The 21,149-nt window shown below is 35.0% G+C and overlaps 1 pseudogene; it reads right to left on the bottom strand.

Moving 5' to 3' along the window:
* Nucleotides 1–370: 370 nt before the first annotated feature.
* The window catches only part of LOC136034459 (striatin-interacting protein 1-like), a 53,680-nt pseudogene continuing 32,901 nt past the window's right edge, over nt 371–21,149 (bottom strand).

Genomic DNA, 21,149 nt, shown 5'->3' with positions numbered 1-21,149 from the left:
AATAATTGAGCTTGAATTTATAATTTAAAATCACTCTTTTAGCCTAAAAGGGTATCCACATAAAAACACACCTGATTTTGAAGCCCGTTATTTTTATTTCTTGTTGTTGGAAACGTTGTTTTTGCATTTTTTATTATCACTGATCTTCGAAGTTATGTTTTGTAACTGTACTTTTCCGAATCAATATTTGTAGCTCGTGCTGTTCACTATTCCATCAGATCAAAATTTCCACCTGAGCTCCGCGGTGAATTAGTGTTTATCAACAAAAGATTCTTTAATCACTAAATCTCCCTGAGAATTACGGGTCATCCATGGTTCATTCAGGCATAGCAATATTAAAATATTTACAAACGGAATTATGAGAAAACCATTCGAACAGATAAACATGTATTATCATTTTGTTTACAAAACTTGATTTTTAGATCCTTGAATTCATTTAAAGCCAGAACTATTACCAAACAAATACAATTATAAAAGAATAGTTGATAGAAGTTGATCCCAATCTACTTCACGGTGATACACCTCTTCATTGAGCCACAGTTCATAATGGCGCTTGAAGCTTTCTGTCAATTCCATTGGTCGATTTAGAACACTTGGAAGCCAATTGTCAACCGGTTCAAAATCCGGATCCTGTATGAGTCCAAATAGTCAGAAACAGATACATCTTACAAAATAAGGTACACATTGAATTCTACTAGAGATCCTCTAGCAAAATAAGACAAAGATTGTATTCTACTAGAGATCTTAAATAGTATCGAAAACTCCAGCTTTAAGAACCCACATACAATAAGCTACAATAATATACAATAAACGTAGAAATAAACATTTATTTCACATACAATAAAACGTTCAAAAACAACGTTTTATTTTATTACGTATATAGAAAACGATGGTGCACGTTGTGCTTCACATTATTGGACTTAGAGAAGAAAGAATAGGGGACATTTAGCAGTTTTCATATGTCTCCATGTGTCGATACAGCAGATTTGATGTCTATCTAACCCAATACCATAAAAAATACACAATATTTAGCTATATTACCTTCTCTTTCACACTTTCTTGTTATTTATGAAAGAAATACTTCTGTGTGTGACTTGTATACGAATGCCAATTTTCCCCACACCTAAATGTGCTTAACTCTGAGTTCATCTCTAAGAACATCGGACAGCGGGAATGCTAGTCACTTACAAAACCTTGCTAACGGCTTAACAATTAATGACACCAGAAACAAATGAAGCTAAGGAAAGGCAAATGGATGCTAATCAGCATACCAACACAATTACGTAAAAAAAGAAACCGAACAAAAAAAAAAAAACAGATGAAAATTAAAGAGTTAGATCCATAGATCGACAGTCATATAAACCGACGAGTTCCATTTCAAAGCTGATATTGACAAATTAAAAACACATTCAGAAAGAGGCTTATGGCCATGTTATGTTCTTGCTATAATTCTTTGTGTTACATTTTAACATTAAACATTTAATGGAACTTGCGTAAGAGGAAATAAGAAATTTCTATTTAATATCTCCTTTGAAAATCTCTTAGTTAATTACTAGCACTCACCAGCTTAGCATAAGAACAGCTCTGGGTTTAAAAGTATTTTGTTAATTCCGTGTCGACTCATTTTTGTATCTATACTACAACTCAAGCACAAATATACCTAACAACAGATTTAGTAGATCTTTCTGGACCCTTTTGAAACCAAGATAAACTACTTTTTTTCAAATTGCGTCTTGTTTTCATATCTTTCACAGTCTTCTAGCTTATTAAGTTTTACTTTTACATACTTTGACTAGGTCACAATAGGCTATAAGTAAGAGCTTACCTCTCCAGCCCCTGATTTATCATAGCTCAAAGCATTAGATTTTTAATACTAGTATTTAATTCTAGTAATAAAAGCTTACCTATTCGCTTTTATTATAAACTTATTTATTACTAAGGATCATACTTTGACTAGGTCTCAATAAGCTATAAATAAGAACTTACCTTTGCAGCCCCTGATTTATCATATCTCCTAGTATTAAATCTTTCGACAGCTAATCTCAAATTACATTCTTCTACTTGAAAATCCCATGGTCGAGCATCCCTTTCTCAAAAACAAATAGGATAAATAACAATATTACTCAACAAATATCAGTCAACAATGTCTATTTGTTGTTAAGTTGCAGCGATAGATATGGACAAAAGTACAAATAAAAGAAAAAGATTAAAGTTGCGGACAAGATTTCTACTCCTCCAATAAGTCAGAAGTCATTGAAAATTGAGATATTTGATCTGAAACCAACTGAAAAGGTCTTGATAGACATGTAAATGATAACTAAATCTCTGTGGTATTTCCATAGGTCAAACGATAAAATAACATTTTTGTAACAGAATTATTGAAAGAAGTCTATTTCTAGTACTTAAATTGCTAAGTCATTTTTATTTGTGCATTTTTGCCTGCAATGGTTATGACCGTTAAAGAAAACTATAGTTAAATTTGGATAAATTATCAAGAACTTAATTATCATTAATGGTTATTAATTATTTGTTATCACCTTCAGCTTAATATGTCAGAAACAATAAAACTTAGCCGTTAAAATGCTTTAATATATAAAAGGAGTTAACATTGTAATTGTTTCTAACTTACAGTAATACAAATTGCATGTAATTAAGTGTCAGTGCTTTCTTGGAATGAAAATTATAAACATATAACAAATTATTATTAATGCCCACTGAGTTGTGAAAGACACGCTCAGCTCAGAAATGCCAATGCTAAAAAGACTACATTTAAGCCAGAAATTAATCTTTAAAGATGAATTCAAAATTCTAAAACTGACGAAAACTAACAACATAAACTGCGCATCAAGTAGAATACAAAGTTCATTTTTAAACAACTCAATGATCTCTTCCCTCCAGCATATCTGAAGCTTACTACTCAGAAGATACCGAAGGAGGCTAGCGAACGACCCATTTACAGCAACTGCAGAACAAATCCATCAGCTTTCTTTTGAATTATTCCCAGGCGTTGGCACAATTTTATAATAATAATAATAATAATGAGCAGTGGCGTCGTTGAGGAAGGACAGGGGGGAGGGGGGGGCAGTTCCATCCCCGATCAATTGGAAACAAAACCACAATTTATTAAGTAGTGTTAAAACGGTTGCTCGTTGTAAGTGTCAAATCTGCTCTTATTTTGAGCAGATAACTTTTTTTTAAATTAATATATGCTCATTTTTAACATAAGGAAACGCGAAAAATAGGGGTTCATTACACATTATAATATGTTCCATTTTAATATTTATTGAAATACACTGTCTTTGAACCTTATCATCAAGCAAAAATGTGAGCCTATTTAATGAATAAATTTCATTAAATGAAATTGAATGCTTCCTGTTTCGCCACATTTGGTCTGGCCAATTTTTTTCTATTGATATTTAAAGTACTTTTACTTCCTAAAATCTATCAGTTCAAGATCATTTTCTTGTTTTAAAACTTTCAAAAATGGATATGAGTACACAAATAATTTTTCAAGTTTTTCACAAAAAATAATTTTTCGTAAATGAACGCACCCTCTACATCTGCAAATAGGACAGAAATGGAATCATTGAAGAATAAGAAGATAGATATACAGTGAATATAATGTCCTGAATGAAAAAGAAATAATTGAAAAAGAAAATAAGACTTAGTGCTTTTTATAATGATATTCGCGCTAACTAGACAGGCCAAATCAGTTGTAGTTTGGTCATGGAGTTTACTAGAGAGGAATCCGCTCCAGGAATCATCCAATTGATATAATTTTTATTTCTAGAATTTAATTGAAACTCCGATTCTCTTAGTTCTCATTGAAATACCTAATAAGCGCTGATAATGTACTACTCCTTGCGTTCTTGATTCACATACTAACGCATAAATATTGAACCGCCTCTATGTACAATTAAATAAAAAAACAAGTTTTTTAAATGAAAGTAAGGAGCGACACTAAAACTTAAAACGAACAGAAATTACTCCGTATATGAAAGGGGCTTTTCCTTCTCAACGCCCCGCTCTTTACGCTAAAGTTTGACTCTTTCTCTTAACTCTACATTTTAAAACAGTAAAAAACTTTAGCGTAAAGACAGGGGCGTTGAGCAGGAAATGCCCCTTTCATATACGGAGCAATTTCTGTTCGTTTTAAGTTTTAATGTCGCTCCTTACTTTCATTTAACTTGTTTTTTTATTTAATTTCTGAACGTTTTTGAATCAATGCATGTTTTGATTTTGGCTCTCCGCAGAGGAATAATTAAAACAAAATTTGTATATATTTTTTTTTTGGCTAAGTGGCTTTCTCATAATTTTGATCGAATGGTTTTGCGAAAAAAAGAGCGAGGGAGGAAGCCTAGTTGCCCTCCGATTTTCGGTTAATTAAAAAGGCAACTAGAACTTTTAATTTTTTACGAATCTTTTTATAAGTAAAAGATATACGTAACTTATAAATTAGCTTACGTAAAGAGCTTTTGTATTCTTATGTTTTTATTACATATATGAGGGGGTTCGCCCCCTCGTCAGTACCTCGCTCTTTACACTAAAGCTTAAATTTTGTCCCAATTCATTACGAATGACCCCTGAATCACAAAAGCCGCAGAATAAATAGTTGAAATTACTAAAAATACTTTGGCGTAAAGAGCGAAGTATTAGGAGGAGGTGAGCCCCTCATATGGGTAATAATTTCTGTTCGTTTTAAGTTTTAATGCTGCTGCTTACTTCCAAATGAAAAAAAAACTTTTTCATTGTTTTTTTTAAGTAATGCTAGTAAATCCTGCGCTCCCTTCATGGAAATTTTCTTCCCCCATGACAAATTCCTCGATGGAAATTTCCCCCAGCATATTCCCCTCTTCTCAACCCCTGCCTCCAACCAAAAAATCCTCCTGAAAACGCCTGTACACTTCCCAATAACCATTACTATATGTAAGCACTGGTCAAAGTTTTGAACCTGTAACCCCTCCCACGGGGACTGTGGGGGAGTAAGTTGTCCCCAAAGACATAGTTTTAAGGTTTTTCGACTACGCTGAATAAAATGGCTATCTCAGAATTTTGATCCGTTGACTTTGGGAAATAATTAGCGTGGGAGGGGGCCTAGGTGCCCTCCAATTTTTTGGTCACTTAAAAAGGGCACTAGAACTTTTCATTTCCGTTAAAATGAGCCCTCTCGCAACATTCTAGGACAACTGGGTCGATACGATCACCCCTGGGAAAAAAACAAACAAAAAAACAAAACACGCAGCCGTAATCTGCCTTCTGGCAAAAAATATAAAATTCCACATTTTTGTAGTTAGGAGCTTGAAACTTCTACAGTAGGGTTCTCTGATACACTGAATCTGATGGTGTGATTTTCGTTAAGATTCTATGACTTTTAGGGGGTGTTTCCCCCTATTTTCTAAAATAACGCAAATTTCTCAGGCTCGTAACTTTTGATGGGTAAGACTAAACTTGACGAAACTTATATATTTAAAATCAGCACTAAAATGCGATTCTTTTGATGTAGCTATTGGTACCAAAATTCCATTTTTTAGACTTTTGGTTACTATTGAGCCGGGTCGCTCCTTACTACAGTTCGTTACCACGAACTGTTTGATACCATGCTGACTTGTCGCAATTGTCATTTTTGTAATTATTTCTTTTAACCAGCTCCAAAAAAGAATTGACATAAATGTACTAAGAATTATGACTTAAATTAGTCACGTTTCACACAACGCAAGGGCTACTGGTGGATATTTATCTTTGCATTAGCATGCTACTCGCAATGTCTGCTGAGAATAGAATAAAGGGAATTTAAACAAAATATATATATTTTTCTCTCAATTTAGAAATTTTGTGTGCACGTATAGGCGGTACATACCTATTCTCTTTTTCCTTTTGTTATCAGTTTTATCAAGCAGCATTGGGGGAACGTGCTTTGCTTGTGGTGGGAATTTTAGACATAAAAACGATATTCAGTGCAACTCCCTCCGGAAATGTATACCCCCATATCCTGATTTAAGAAAAAATTTTGTATAGTTTTTATGGAATTCGATTTTTTTTAACAAAGACAAGAAGAGGAAGGTAATTTCCAAAGTCTAGAGGTCAATTTTCCCTTCTAATTGGCAGCCCTGGCAATTTTTAATGAATTTAAAGCTTCTGCCGCAATGATGCCAAGCATTGTTCAGACTTTCTGGATATTCTTTGCCAAACCATGCCCCACGAATTTATTTTTCAAATACATTCAAATTTAAAATACAGTTGCTATTCAAATATGACGGACAAGTCACAATATAATGTTTCACGATCTGTGGTAATACTTTTACTTATTCTGTATCTTGACTTGGACAACGATATTGTGCTGCCTATGATTTTTGTTAGGACTTTGACACGCTGATATCAATGCTATTTATTAATATAAATCGGCGAACCCACAAACAAATCAATTTAATAAAAAATCATAAATAATCAAACAGTTCGTGGTAACGAACTGTAGTAAGGAGCGACCCGGCCCAATAGTAAACGAAACTCTAAAAAACGGATTTTGATGCTAAAAGATATATCAAAAGAATCGAATTTTCACGCTGATTCTAAATATATAAGTTTCAATTAATTTAGTCTTTTTCATCAAAAGTTACGAGCCTGAGAAAATTTGCCTTATTTTGGAAAATAGGGGGAAACATCCCCTAAAAGTCATAGAATCTTAACGAAAATCACACCATCGCATTCGGCGTATCAGAGAACCCTATAGCGAAAATTTCAAGCTCCTATCAAAAAAAAATGTGGAATTTCATATTTTTTGCCAGAAGACAAATCACGGGTGCGTGTTTATTTGTTTGTTTGTTTTTTTTTTTGTTTTTTTTTTCCCAGGGGTCATCGTATCGACCAAGTGGTCCTAGAGTGTCGCAAGAGGGCTCATTCTTACAGAAATGAAAAGTTCTAGTGCCCTTTTTAAGTGATCAAAAAATTGGAGGGCACCTAGGCCCCCTCCCACGCTCATTTTTTCCAAAAGTCAACGGATTAAAATTTTGAGATAGCCATTTTGTTCCGCATAGTCGAAAACCATAATAACTATGTCTTTGGGAATGACTTACTCCCCCACAATCCCTGGGGGAGGGGCTGCAAGTTACAAATTTTGACCAGTGTTTACATATAGTAATGGTTATTGGGAAGTGTACAGACGTTTTCAGGGGGATTTTTTCGGTTTGGGGGGTGGGGTTGACGGGAGGGGGCTATGTGGGAGGATATTTCCTTGGAGGAATATGTCATGGGGGAAGAAAAATTCAATGAAAAGGGCGCAGGATTTTCTAGCATTACTATAAAAAAAATGAAAAAATAAACATGAAAACGTTTTTTAATTTGAAAGTAAGGAATAGCATTGAAATTTAAAACGAACAGAGATTATTACGCATATGAGGGGTTCTAAAAATACTTTAGCATAAAGAGCGAGGTATTTAGGAGGAGACAAATACCTCGCTCTTTATGCTAAAGTATTTTTAGTAATTTCAACTATTTATTCTACGGCCTTTTTGATTCAGGGGTCATTCTTAAAGAATTGGGACAAAACTTACGATTTAGTGTAAAGAGCGAGGTATTAACGAAGGTACAAACCCCTTCGTACACATAATAAAAATATAAGAATATAAAAGTTTGTTACGTAAGTTAATTCTTAAGTTAAGCATATTTTTTACTAATAAAAACGTTCGTTAAAAATTAAAAGTTCTAGTAGCCTTTTTAAGTAACCGTAAAATTGGAGGGCAGCTAGGCCTCCTTCCCCACCCCTTATTTCTCAAAATCGTCAGATCAAAACTAAGAGAAAGCCATTTAGCCAAAAAAAAAATTAATATACAAATTTCATTTCAATAATTTGTGTGCGGAGAGCCAAAATCAAACATGCATTAATTCAAAAACGTTCAGAAATTAATTAAAAAAACTAGTTTTTTAACTGAAAGTAAGGAGCAACATTAAAACTTAAAACGAACAGAAATTACTCCGTATATGAAATGGGTTGTCCCCTCCGCAATCCCTCGCTCTTTACGCTAAAGTTTGACTCTTTGCCACAATTCTACTTTTTAAAACAATTAAAAGCTTTAGCGTAAAGAGCGAGGGATTGCGGAGGGGACAACCCATTTCATATACGGAGTAATTTCTGTTCGTTTTAAGTTTTAATGTCGCTCCTTACTTTCAGTTAAAAAAACTAGTTATTTTTATTTAATATTTCAATAAATCACGTATATTATAAGTTTAGTACAACAAATTAATTCTGCAGTCAAAATCAATTCAAAATTACGAACAAATGAATAGCGCAATACCTGGGGCTATTAGAATAGGACTTGGTTCAATTATGATATTGAGCATCCTGTGAGGGCGTGGGGATCGTGGGAAGTGGAGGGTGGGTAAGTACTGCAGCATTAGTGATGAATTTGGCTGACATAAGCTGAGTCTATACGACATTCACCTTTGCAGACCCGAAAGCTTGTTTACGCTATACTACCGTCGTCTACAGCAGCTCATTGCTGAACACTTTTGTAAAAACCGAGTACCAAGACGTATATTTATGATTGTTTAATTTGTGTTTATTGTTTGTAATGTATTGCATAATGTTTTTATATTCACCATATAGCGTGTTTGTTAAATAGTTGCTTTTCTTTACTACCGCTTGAATAGCACCAGCTTCAATAGCAACCCCTCTTTCTCCCTCCCCTTCCCTCGACAAAAGTACTGTAGCTACGCCCCTGATAATAAGAGAAAAAAAAAACAGACACAAAATAGAAATAGAGGAAGGTAGAAGGCAGCAAGTAGCAAAAAAGCGACAGAGACAAGCTCGTATAAAACAACAGCGGTTTAACTAGGTTTACTAGGTAAGGTTTAACTAGATAAAAGATAAGATAAGGTTTAACTAGGTTATAAAACAGATTTTAGTAAAATAAGTTATTATTGCTGCATAAAGGGGTAAGATGATAAAGTAAAATAATCAAGAAGATTAACTAATGTATTCCCTTCAGTAGTGAAATGAAACCATTAAAACTAAAGAAAATTTAATTCTTCAAGCCTTTTGTTCCTTTAGTTGCGTTCTTATATTTATCAAGTAAGATAAATATAGTATTTATAAGTAAGAAATACAAGTTATAGTTTTTGTTTCTCTTCGCTTTGTAATATTGATTCTAACAAAAGCTTTGCTAGTATTTTTTTTTTTTCCTCTTCATTATCTTTGGAGCTATGGCCCTTGCGGCATCTGTATTAGCATATATACATGAGTTATTAGGAATTACAAACTATACACATCACTGACAGCACGGGCTTGCGCAGAAAAAAAGACGAAAAACCTGTCAGTTTAATGTATTAAAATTGCAAATTCACCAACAGAAAATTTCTAACCATGAGCAAACTATTTTTTGAATCTATTTTGGATTATAAAGTACCTAAGCGTATGGTGATCTTCAGAGCATAGATTGCTTAAACAATAGGTAAATGTAACAAAAGGTAAAAACAAAGAAAACGGAAAATGTCTTTACTTAGTTATTTCACAATCAGTTTAATGATTTTCCTGAATAATCCAGCATGACATGGCTCTTTCTTTTTTGTTTCCAGAAACGGAGCTGGTCAGTCCTATGGTTTTTAATCTATATACAATCATTTCCGACCTACCATTTCCATAGGCCTAATCATCATTGAGACGATGTCGCACTTTTTGATAGATGGCGCTCAAGGTATTCATGTTTGATTTCCTCCATTGTCGACCCAAATATTTTGTCTGCATTTTAAGGATTTTCAAGACATAGAGCTGCATAAATGAATGCTTCACTTTTAACGCCCTCTTTAGAGTGGGAGCTGATTTAAAAACAACCAGCATCTAAAAAAATCACTTCTTTACTCCGAGCTAATTATTTTCATCTAGTGGCAATGGACTAAGTAGTATGAAGACATAACTAAATAAAAATTGGATTTCAAATCATCAGCATTCACCTTTCTGCAATCAAGACCTTTATGATTTTTATACCTAACTTCACGTATCTGACCAGGATCCATTAAGGGGGTGAGCATGAAGGTATAATAACTTTTAGTAATATGGAACTTTCATAAAAAAGAAATCAAAACCCAGCCTTTAAGAATTTTTTGTAATGTCTTTATCTGTAAAAGTCTTCCTTTAAAACGTCTATCGTATTTATATACACATTATATTTGAAAAATGGAGAGAAATTAATTAAGATTTCTCTTGGTGGATATTTGAATACATATTTTTTTAAACGCTAAGAGCAACATGGGGAAAACGCTATGGGAGAAATTACGGGAGAAACATACAGTTAAAAGGAAGATGCCTCGTGAAGGTGGAGGGGTAGGGGGTAATGAAGGTGACGAGGAAGAATTCTTTTTTACATATAAGAAGAAGTAACACTATTACTCTGCATACTGTAATTTTTACACTTTTTATAGTATTTAAGTATACAAAATAGATGGGCCAATCATTTATTTCATACTAAAAGGAAAACTGATTTAAGAAACAGTAAATGATCATTTGCCCCGTGTAGATTGTAGTTTATTTTAAATGACTTAAAAACAGAGAGCATCTCAAATATAGAAAACTGATTAGCTAAATCAGATGCCATCAGCTCTAGTTTAGGATACTTGTTTTGAACCATAACTAACTATTAATTTGTAGAACTAGTTAAGTTTTATTATCGGCTATTTCCGATAAAATTTGGTACACACTCCATGAGCAATAATGCTACTTAACTCTTGCTTGCCTCAAACATAAATTATTGGTCTGATTGGATACCAGAAATTTTTTTGGTTATATTTCTTTACTGAAATGTGTGATTACAAAGTGAACTATATACTTTTTTTTGAATAATATTTTACACCCTAACTGCTGCTCTTCATTGGATTTTTTTTTAGTTTTTAAAGGTTTATCACCATTTGACCTCATAAGCAAGGGGCCGGCCACTTTCTGCCATCGGGTTTACATCTTAGAGCACTGCGTGAGCCACACAGTTAAGTCACACGTGACATAGACCTCCTACATGCGGCATAATTGCCACAATGCTTGGCACACGTCCCCTACTGTATATGTTTTCAGTAAGTCAGCATCTCCTTGCTTAAAAGCTTGCCAATCACTGGCCTAGAACAATGTTTTTGGCTCATGTCTCTGAGTGTTCTTCTTGCCTTTTCTTTCTTTTTTTTTAGTCGATTTTTCACCATCAGGAAAGCAAAATTGAACGACTTAGGAGACTTGTCCTCGTTTTCATAGGAAAAACAATTCCAGCTTGTACGCAAGCCATAAAACCAAATCGTTTCAGACTTCATACTTTATTATTTTCACAAAATGTACTGAAAAAAATAACCCAGGAGTAAAAAACCATGCCATTTGGTCAAGATGCAATCCTCAGCATAACACAGAATTAAAATAGGGAATCACTATGAATGAACAACATTCATAAAAGCAGTTATTGGATAAAAAAAATCATAAATAATACAACATAAAATGTTGGAGCTTCAGTTCCAACAATAAAACGCGTAAGTACAAACTAAACTGCTTAAGACTCTTCTTACAGAAGACACTTCTTCATTTTAAACTTAAAGGACGGAAATGAAACAGATTCTTTAGTTTTTTCTGGTATTTTATTCCAAATCTGAACACCCTTGCCTTTTAAAGAGAATGAACCCCTTCTTGCATAGTAATGTTATCCCTAAAATGACGAAGAAAAAGGTGAAATATAGGAGATAGTCCCTAGAGCCATAGGAATAGATACAGATTGAATAGGCCCATTGGTGCAAGATTATTTACAATCTTAAAAACAAAAGAGGAAACTCTCAGCTCATGTAGGGATTTTATATCAAGAAATTTTCTTCTCTTATACGATTTATAGTCCAGGACTTTTAGCTCAAAAAAGGGTCGAACCCGGACAAAATTGCAATATAAACGAAAATGGTACGAAAATGATAAGAAAAAAATTCTGTACAACATACTAAAAGTCCCCATAAATCCGAGTGGGGCGAGTACCCGAAAAACAGGGGAAAAGGGGGAAATGCGGGGGAAAATGGGAAAAATGCCGAACATGCCCAGAAAATAGTTTAAAGTGAGTTTTCTGGGGTTTTCACATACGCTGATTACGAAATTGACATCTAAAATTCAGTATAGAAAAAGAGTACTACGGAAAACGGGGGAACAGGGGAAAGAGGGGAGAAAAGAGAAGAATACAGGGTAGGGGTAGAAAGCGGTTTGGAAGATATTTTCTGGGGTATTCCTATCTGGTGATTATGAAATTGAGATATAAAATGATATACAAAAATCGATTAACATAAAACGGGGAAATGGGGGGGGGGAGGGAGGGGAAAAAGGAAAATATACAGGGTAGGGGTAGAAAGCATGTGGAAATGTGTTTTCTAGGGTTTTTCTATCTGCTGATTATAAAATTGACATCTAAAACAAAGTTCGAGAACAAATACAGGAGATCTATAGAGGTTCGGCTACCCCATAGGTTCGGAAAAGGCAAAAAAAAAATTCGAGAAAGAAATACGGAAAAATACTGAAGTTACATTATTCCGTATTCCTCGCCGTTATCGACAAGCGCGTGGGTTCGTCAACATAATCCTGTTCTAATTCGACATCCAGTAAGAGAAGCAGGGTAAACTAGTCACCGCGGAGTTCCAGTGCCGACGACAAAACCTATCCCGATATGCTCCCATACCTCGCAGCTGCGGGGCATAATCTTTATGCCAAGTCAGTTCGTCTTTTTCTTCAGATGATGCAGGAACTTGAAGCATCGAATCCACAGCTCTTCGAACAGTTTGCAAGCGGCAAGTTTATTGCCCGACGAAGTGATCGTTTTTGGGCTGGATTGGCTCCAGACCTCGTCATCGAGACAACCCTGATGAGGAGCTTAAAAACAGATGGAGGGCTGACAAGAGGAAAAGGGATGACTGAGCTTCAGAGAAACATATGGACAATGTCTATGCCAGTACTCGCTTTAGTGAGTGATCTAATGCAGAAACTGACGGGTCTAGAGTACAGTTCTAGTGAACAGCACGTTACTGCAACCGCAGCACGAATACAGAGAGATACTAAGGATCTACTGACGTTTCTTGAATTCCTTCTAGAGAACTCTCCTTTCACTAGTTCCACAGAGCTTAGAAGTATAGGTTCCGCGCTGATTGCCCATAAAGGCGTCAATGCAGAGGATGCTAAAGCTGTAGGTGAGCTGATCCTCCAGCGCATGGATGGCCAATCCGTCGAAAGTTTTTCATTCAGGAAGAAAGACAAAGTCGTTACACTGGCATCCGATTGGAACATTAGGATAGATGGCGAGATTTTGCATATCGATCCTGCACTGCTTTTTCAACGTCTTTCGACTGCTGCCCATACATCTGAAAATGACATGGCAGAAACTCTACGTTACGAACTGTGCAGTTATCCGCCCGCTTTGTTTGAGAATCCTGGCATAATGCGTCAGCCAGACAAACCTGCACTAGCGAAAGCAATATGGAAAGAAGCGAACACGGACTCGATTCACCACCTGCCAGTGTCAGATCGTGTCACTGTAGTTGACGGAGGTTGGCTGCTTCAGCAAGTACCTTGGAAGATTGGTGATAATTATGATTCAATCTGTGACAGCTATGTTAGTTTCGTTACTCGACGCTGTACCTCCCCTACTGTTGTCTTCGATGGATACAGCGCTGGTCCAACCACGAAAGATGCTACGCACAACCGACGGTGTAAGGGAAGCCAGCATCAAGTGATCGATTTCAGTTTAGGGATGAAGCTCCAGAAAAAGAAGGAAGAGTTTTTGAGCAACTCTCAGAACAAACAGCGAATTATAAGCTACATCGGGGAAAAACTCAGAGCCAAAGGATTTGAAGTCGTCCATGCGAAGGACGATGCTCACTATCTAATCGTGAAGACTGCCGTAACGAAAGCAGAAAACTCTGAAACAATAGTTCTTGGCAACGACACTGACCTTCTGATTCTACTCTTGTATCACCTCCCGCCTAACGCAAAAACACTTTACTTCGAATCGTCAACGAACGCAAAAGAAGCGATAACACGGTTCTGGTGCCTCAACGAAGTGCAAAAAAAAATGGGAGAAGTATCCAGGCTGCTTCTGGTAGGGCACGCACTCTTGGGATGTGACACGACGTCACGAGTTTTCGGACTTGGAAAGCAAGCTGTGCTACCTCTTTTGAAGAAGAGCGAAGTGTTCAGAAAAAAATGCAAAGTGTTTCTGGATGAATCATCGTCCAAAGATGAAATTGTGAAAGCGGGTGAATATCTTCTCCTCAGCTTGTATAAAGCACGACCAAACGAAAGATCTCACTAAGCTGCGACATCGAATTTTCTTGGAAAAAGTTTCTTCGTCTAATACTACGGCGTTTGTTAAGCCTGAAAGGCTTCCGCCAACCGAAGCTGCAGCTTCATTCCACTCCCAGCGAGTGCGCCTCCAGGTATCCCGTTGGAAAGGGGAACCAGCTGACCTCGACCCGGCTGACTGGGGTTGGGTCCTCAGAGACCATAAATACTCACCTGTGATGACCCATTTGTTGCCCGCACCTCAGACTCTTTTGAGTGTCGTGAGATGCAACTGTAAGACAGGCTGCGAGAACTCGCGATGCAGCTGCAAGAAAAATGGATTAGCGTGTACGTTCGCGTGCGGAGAATGTCAGGGTATCAACTGTTTGAACAGGGACAACGAGATTGTCGAAGACGAGGAGCTCGACTAGTGATATCAATGCTGTGTTTTTCAAGTCAACTATACTCCCTTCGAAAGTGCAAATTTTACATATAATAGCCATTTTATATATAACTGCCAAGCGGTTGTTTTCTTTATGTTTAGTAATTCAAATGATTGTAAGAAATGTCTGTGATTCAAGAAAGTACAAGTCTGATACTTAAGCGAGTTATTTTGTCCATAGGCCTACTTATTAGCCATTAGCAGCTGGCTCAGGAGTCAGGCCTCCCTTCCCCTTTTCCGTTGTTTCCTCCAGTTTTGTTCGGTTTTCATGGTTCTCGTTTTCTTTCCTTCATTTTAGGGGTCAGTTGCGTGATCAGCAGATAGAAAAACCCCAGAAAACACATTTCCACATGCTTTCTACCCCTACCCTGTATATTTCCCTTTTCCCCTCCCCCCCCCATTTCCCGTTTTATGTTAATCTATTTTTTTATATCATTTTATTTCTCAATTTCGTAATCACCAGATAGGAATACCCCAGAAAATATCTTTCAAACCACTTTCTACCCCTACCCTGTATTCTTCTCTTTTCTCCCCTCTTTCCCCTGTTCCCCCGTTTTCCGTAGTACTCTTTTTCTATACTGAATTTTAGATGTCAATTTCGTAATCAGCGTATGTGAAAACCCCAGAAAACTCACTTTAAACTATTTTCTGGACATGTTCGGCATTTTTCCCATTTTCCCCCGCATTTCCCCCTTTTCCCCTGTTTTTCGGGTACTTGCCCCGCTCGGATTTATGGGGACTTTTAGTATGTTGTACAGAATTTTTTTCTGATCATTTTGGTACCATTTTCATTTATATTGCAATTTTGTCCGGGTCAAATCCTAAAAGTCCTGGACTATTATGATTCCTCTACGAAATGTATATAAAAAGTATAAAACTTTTGCTACTCTATTTTAAATTAACTAGCTGCTCTATTTGATTAACCACGTAAAAAAATAGCAAAAAAAAAAAAACAAACAAAAAGCAAGATACATTAATGTTTCGATTTTAATGCACCAAACATCTGCGGAGATTATTTCCAAAATTTTGAGACGTTGCACTCATAAAACTTTCCAAGCAACTTTCCATGAAACTTTTTACATAGATTGCAGAATTTTTGGAAGGCTGATCGTGGAAAAAACGTAAGTATGCTTAAGCACGAATATGATCAAATTGGATAATAAAAACTATTTAGCACTCAATGTTATAAATTTTGGGTATTTAGTTTTAATTTTCAAGTTATTTTCTTACAAACACAAGCGTATCAGAGTAAATCAGGTACTCTATGGATAATCTCGAAAATTACAAAATATAGCCTTAATCAGTTTGGCATAAGAGATATATTAGCCATCCAAAATAAACCAAATCGCGGAAAAAAATTAGAATTTATCCCAAATGATGATAAAGAAAACTACTGTCCTAAAATTCCAATTAGGTGTTTAAAATTAACTCAGAGCACAGTGAATTAGAATGATAATAGAATCAAACAATATGAGCTATGTTAAATTCTCAAATGACAAACCTTCGAAAGTTTTTCAGCTGAAACAAGTTTTAAAAAGCTTAATTTATATATTCCTGCGATTTTTCATCCAATACCACTACCAGTAATAGCTCACTGCAGCAGAACAAAAATAAATAAATAAATAATAAAAAAAAAACAGATCCAAGCACTTGTTGCTTAGTGCAGCTTATGTAGATAAGCTGCACCCTATAAGTTATATACACCCTATATCACTGCCAAATAAAGCATGACATACTTCTCTGGCAAAATAATTCCTTCCCCCTTCAGGGGAAACTGTTTTTTAATAATAAAATAAAACTAGAATGTTAGCTTTAATTATAAGAATCGGTTTTGTTTAAGACAGTGTCATAAGTCGGACAGGGTAGGTTTAATGCTTCTTCTGCTCTTAACTTTAAGGTGTGTATTCACTTTGACAAGAGGTAGAAATAAATAATAAACTACTATTATCAATTATGTGATTTTTATAAGATTTTCACATAATTACATACTTATTAATGCATTTATGATCTTAGGTTGAATTATGAAAGCCAAGGAATGCTGCTCAACTTTGCAAAATACAGCAGTTTGCGATTTTTCCAATAATTTCTTCTGTTACCCACAGCTTGCCCTATTTTTAGCAATTTTTAAAGTCGTTATCTTATTATGAATTGAAAAGGCGTCTAATCGGATCTTGGCCAACCTGGGGGTTTTAAAGTTCTTCCATCTTTGCCGATGAACTCAAAATCATTCATCTCTTTAGAATACAAAAAAAAATGATATTGTCATAATCTTTGAGTTTTACTATTTGGTAAGGGAGCTAACCCTCATAATATAAATGATAACAAATTCCAAAATAAACGGCATTGTCAAGTCAGTTTAACTGAGGCCCAAAGTTTCATTGGATCCAAATTTTTTTTTTTTGAAAATAGGCATTCCTGCCTATAAGGCATATAATGTTGAAAGCTATTTAAAAAAAAAGAAGAAAATAAAAAAAAAGTCACCATAATCCGTGAGTTTTTCCATTTGGTTAATTTGTTTAAAATTCTCAGTAAATTTATACAAGCGAACAAATTCCTCCAGCAATATGGTTGACTAACACCAATCTCCAGAGTTTCCGTTGTCAAATCCGGCTGATCTCCAATAACACATGAAGGAAAATCCAAAATTGCAATCCTTAAAACAGAAGGTTTTGATATAAAGTAATGTAAACACTTCAGTTATAGGATTTAAATAATGGTCAGGTTATTAATACTATTCAAGCCTGACACTTACAAATCTGTTGAATACTCCTCTTCGGGGTATATGAATTCTCAAGTTTTTAATGGGACAGCAAAGTGGCATTTACAAGAAAATAGATTTAGTAGCCAATTAATGTGTCTGCTAATACTAATGTATTCAACAGATTTTTGAAGGTTTAGACTTTAAGTGTCTAAGTGTCTAAGCATTAATTTGCCTCAAATAATAGAGCTCCAACGGGGGCTTGCTCTCTTGAATGGCCTGCACGAAATCCAAACTAATATTTGTTATATAAATTTATTTTATTTAAATAAGACGAAATCGAACCTATTAGAATTTTCTCCGTGACTTAACAATACGGCAACGGAATCACAGCAGGGTGACAGTTGTCTGGATTTATTTCCTTTTTTTGTAATAGCATTATACGTGCAATTTTCTATCTTCTGAAAATGCACCGGAATGGATACATGAATTAGATATACGAAGAACTGATTCAAAATCAGTCTAGAAATACTTTTTAGTAGATTATCTGTCATATCCTAATGTCATTACCATTTTTAAGATTCTTAATAACCTTTAAAATCTCCTCAAAATTAATAAGTGGTAGAAATATGCTTGTATATTCAGAGGGCGGGAGATGTTGCTTGTGGGACCTAGAGAAGGATGGTGGATTTCTGCTGAGACAAAGACAACCTAATATTTTTAAAACAATCACTAAACATGATAGCAACAGCTTTACATTCTATAACTTCTATACAATCATACTAACTTCTATGCAACGGTATGTCAATTAGTAATTCAGGATAAGATAAGTTTTAGTTTTCCCAATTGTGACATTGAATAGACTCTAGTTCTGCAAGGAGAATCTGAATTTCGAAAAGATTTCTCATAAAGAGGGCTTTATACAAAATATTTTTTTTTTTAAATGTGTATTCTCTTTCAAACATGAATTCGTTTTCTTTTTTAATGATTAGTTCTCCTAAAATGTTGAAGTAAAAAAAGCGAGAATAATAAAACTCAAACTTCTGTAAAGTATATTGACTACACACCTTAAGTTCTTTTAATGATTTCACTGATAATTGATTTTTTTCATAATTTATATTTAAATTGATTTTAAAAAGTCTCTGACAAGGCAGAATATTTATATACCATGTGAATTCTGAAAAGGCTTTCAGAACCATCCTTTTGTCCTGGAAAGCCAGATTTTTCACAACTACAATAACTGAAAATTTTCTGGCTATTCTAAGCAAGATGCAAGTTTTACGAAACGGCAAGTTTACACAACCAACAACAAAAAAACAATTAAAAGTCTCAGCAGAAAAAAAAAAAAAAAAAAAAAAAAAAAAAAAATCACGCATTCTTTGCAGTGACGTAGGACAAAACATTTTGATTGAAGAATTTTAGGACAAGAGGAATACAGTTAGCAAATACCAAATGCTGACTCATGAATTCAAACTGGTAGATATGATTCAACTTGAAATGTTTCAACAGGAGCAACAGAATAGCTGAAACTGCTTTCACAATTATTTCCTTGTGACGATTTACATCAACACCAAGACGCATGGACTATACAACGGTTATCCTGAAACGAATCTATCAATGGTTATCAAATCCTTAATCAAATACAACAAGCCAAATCCAAAGTAAACATAGTTGACACTAAAATACACTAAGCTAAACTAAAACTAAATTCAACATTTTAAAAGAATGGCAATTCTGATATTCGAATTCCATTTACTCCATTGGCGAGATCAGACTTCAATCCCCTTACTGCCTTTCATGCTGCCTCAACAACTCTGTCCGAATCGGCTGAAAAGTTTCATTTAGTTGCTTCAAAAGAATTCTAAATTATTTCACATCCTTACTATAAAAATAGCCATAATAAGTAAAAGAAATTCTTCAGATTAAAATCCAAACCGATAATTTTCGCACATGTCAAACTGTTCATGATAATTTAAATTTTCAATGGCGAGAAAATCTATAAACAAGATTTTGGCAACAGAATATAAATTAAAAATTTAGCTCTTCTGCTGATTCCATGTAAATTTATTCGCCAAAAGTAAAAAACTATAGCTTCGTAAATTTAAAAATACGGGAAAGTCCAAAACAGGGGTAGTTTCTTGACAAAATTTGCACGATGAAACTCTGCATGACTACAAACCTAAGAACAGAGGTTTCAAATTCCTTTCTACGTAACACAAAATGTAGTATTTTTTTTTAAACTTTTCCCCACTTTACTTTAAACCTGGCAATAGGTTTTCCACAAAGAGAGAGAGGACACACAATACCAAGCAAATTACCTGTTTCAGAACGGAAATGCCAGGCAAACCTGCCAATGACTCTCGGTCATTTGACAAATGATAGCCAACAAACTTCATTCTTGTGTTGTTAAGAAAAATATCAATGTCCTTTTCGCGAACTTTCGTTGACCACGTTAACGCTAAAAAAAAAAAAAAAAAAAAAAAAAAAAAAAAAAAAAAAAAAAAAAAAAAAAAAAAAAAAAAAAAAAAAAAAAAAAACTTGATATAATTGGCAGAGCTTTTGCGTACAAATTCACGCAGGGTATACCAAGAATAGGCTTATGTTCCACGTTTAATTCATTCAAGCCACAATCCCGAATGATCCGTGACCCTTCTCTCTGCTTTGTTTCATCCATTCATAATATAACCCTATCTATACACATTTAGTCCATTTAAAGTGTTTTATTTTATATTTTTTCACACCTACTAAATCATAACGTTATATTCCAGTTATTATTTTTCTTTTAGTTGATTATATTCAGGATTTTGCAACCTGTGCCCATTATGACTATTCCAAATTATTCTGCATAATTGTGTTATGGAAGCAATACTTTAGATTAGCGCAGTTTTTTTTTATGCTACTCATTTCATTTTGCTGGCAAGCAAGGCGTAATGGTAAGGATAGACCTCTATACCCTCTAAAGTTTACCTTTAGTCTGACCCGATAATCTAATGGTTTTTATAGAAAGTGAGGATCTCAGCCCAGATTGATGAAAATGACCAGCATATAATATTTTCCGGGGTCAAAAATGATGGTTTCCGTTTGTCCTTGAGTCAGAACCTACAGTGTGTCAGCTGAAGCGAAGCTTTGTCTTATATGTCACAGAGAAATCCACAAGTGTCGAAACAAGCATTGCAATTTTTATTCAATATTGTGACTGCCGAGCTGCCACACTGTAGGCTGTAGCGGGCTGACGCAACCTTTTGAGATCGGGTGCGTGTCTGCTTTTGGGGATTATTAACTGTAATTTTTTTTTTTAAATCATCATGTTAGTCTAGATTTTGTGTCAAACTGAGAAATCTGCTTTGAAGAATACCAACTTCTGAATACAGCTTTTAGAGATAAATGTCTAACCTGGTCAAACTTTTTTATTTGGCTGAACAGATTCAAAGATGGTCCTTAGTCAGTCGAAGATAACCACCCTTCGGCTAGGATTTCCATAGCAAAACTGACTAAAAAGTATCGACGTTACCGAACTAGAGTACTCGACTCGGCGACTTCCAATCAGGAAGATGGCTGAAAACCTGGATTTGAGTTTCTATGCGATTCAATTAATCTTATTTAATGATTTGAACGTGCACAGAGTGTGTGCAAAAATTTATTCAAAATCATTACGGGACGAGCAGAAACAACACTTACTTGAAGAGTTCAAACAACTGTTTAATCGAGGTGAAATTAGCCTAAAATTCTTGAACAGAGAAATAAATGGC

Source organism: Artemia franciscana, chromosome 1 (genome assembly GCF_032884065.1).
Source record: "Artemia franciscana chromosome 1, ASM3288406v1, whole genome shotgun sequence".
Lineage (NCBI taxonomy): Eukaryota > Metazoa > Arthropoda > Branchiopoda > Anostraca > Artemiidae > Artemia > Artemia franciscana.
This window is presented reverse-complemented; position numbering and strand designations above follow the sequence as displayed.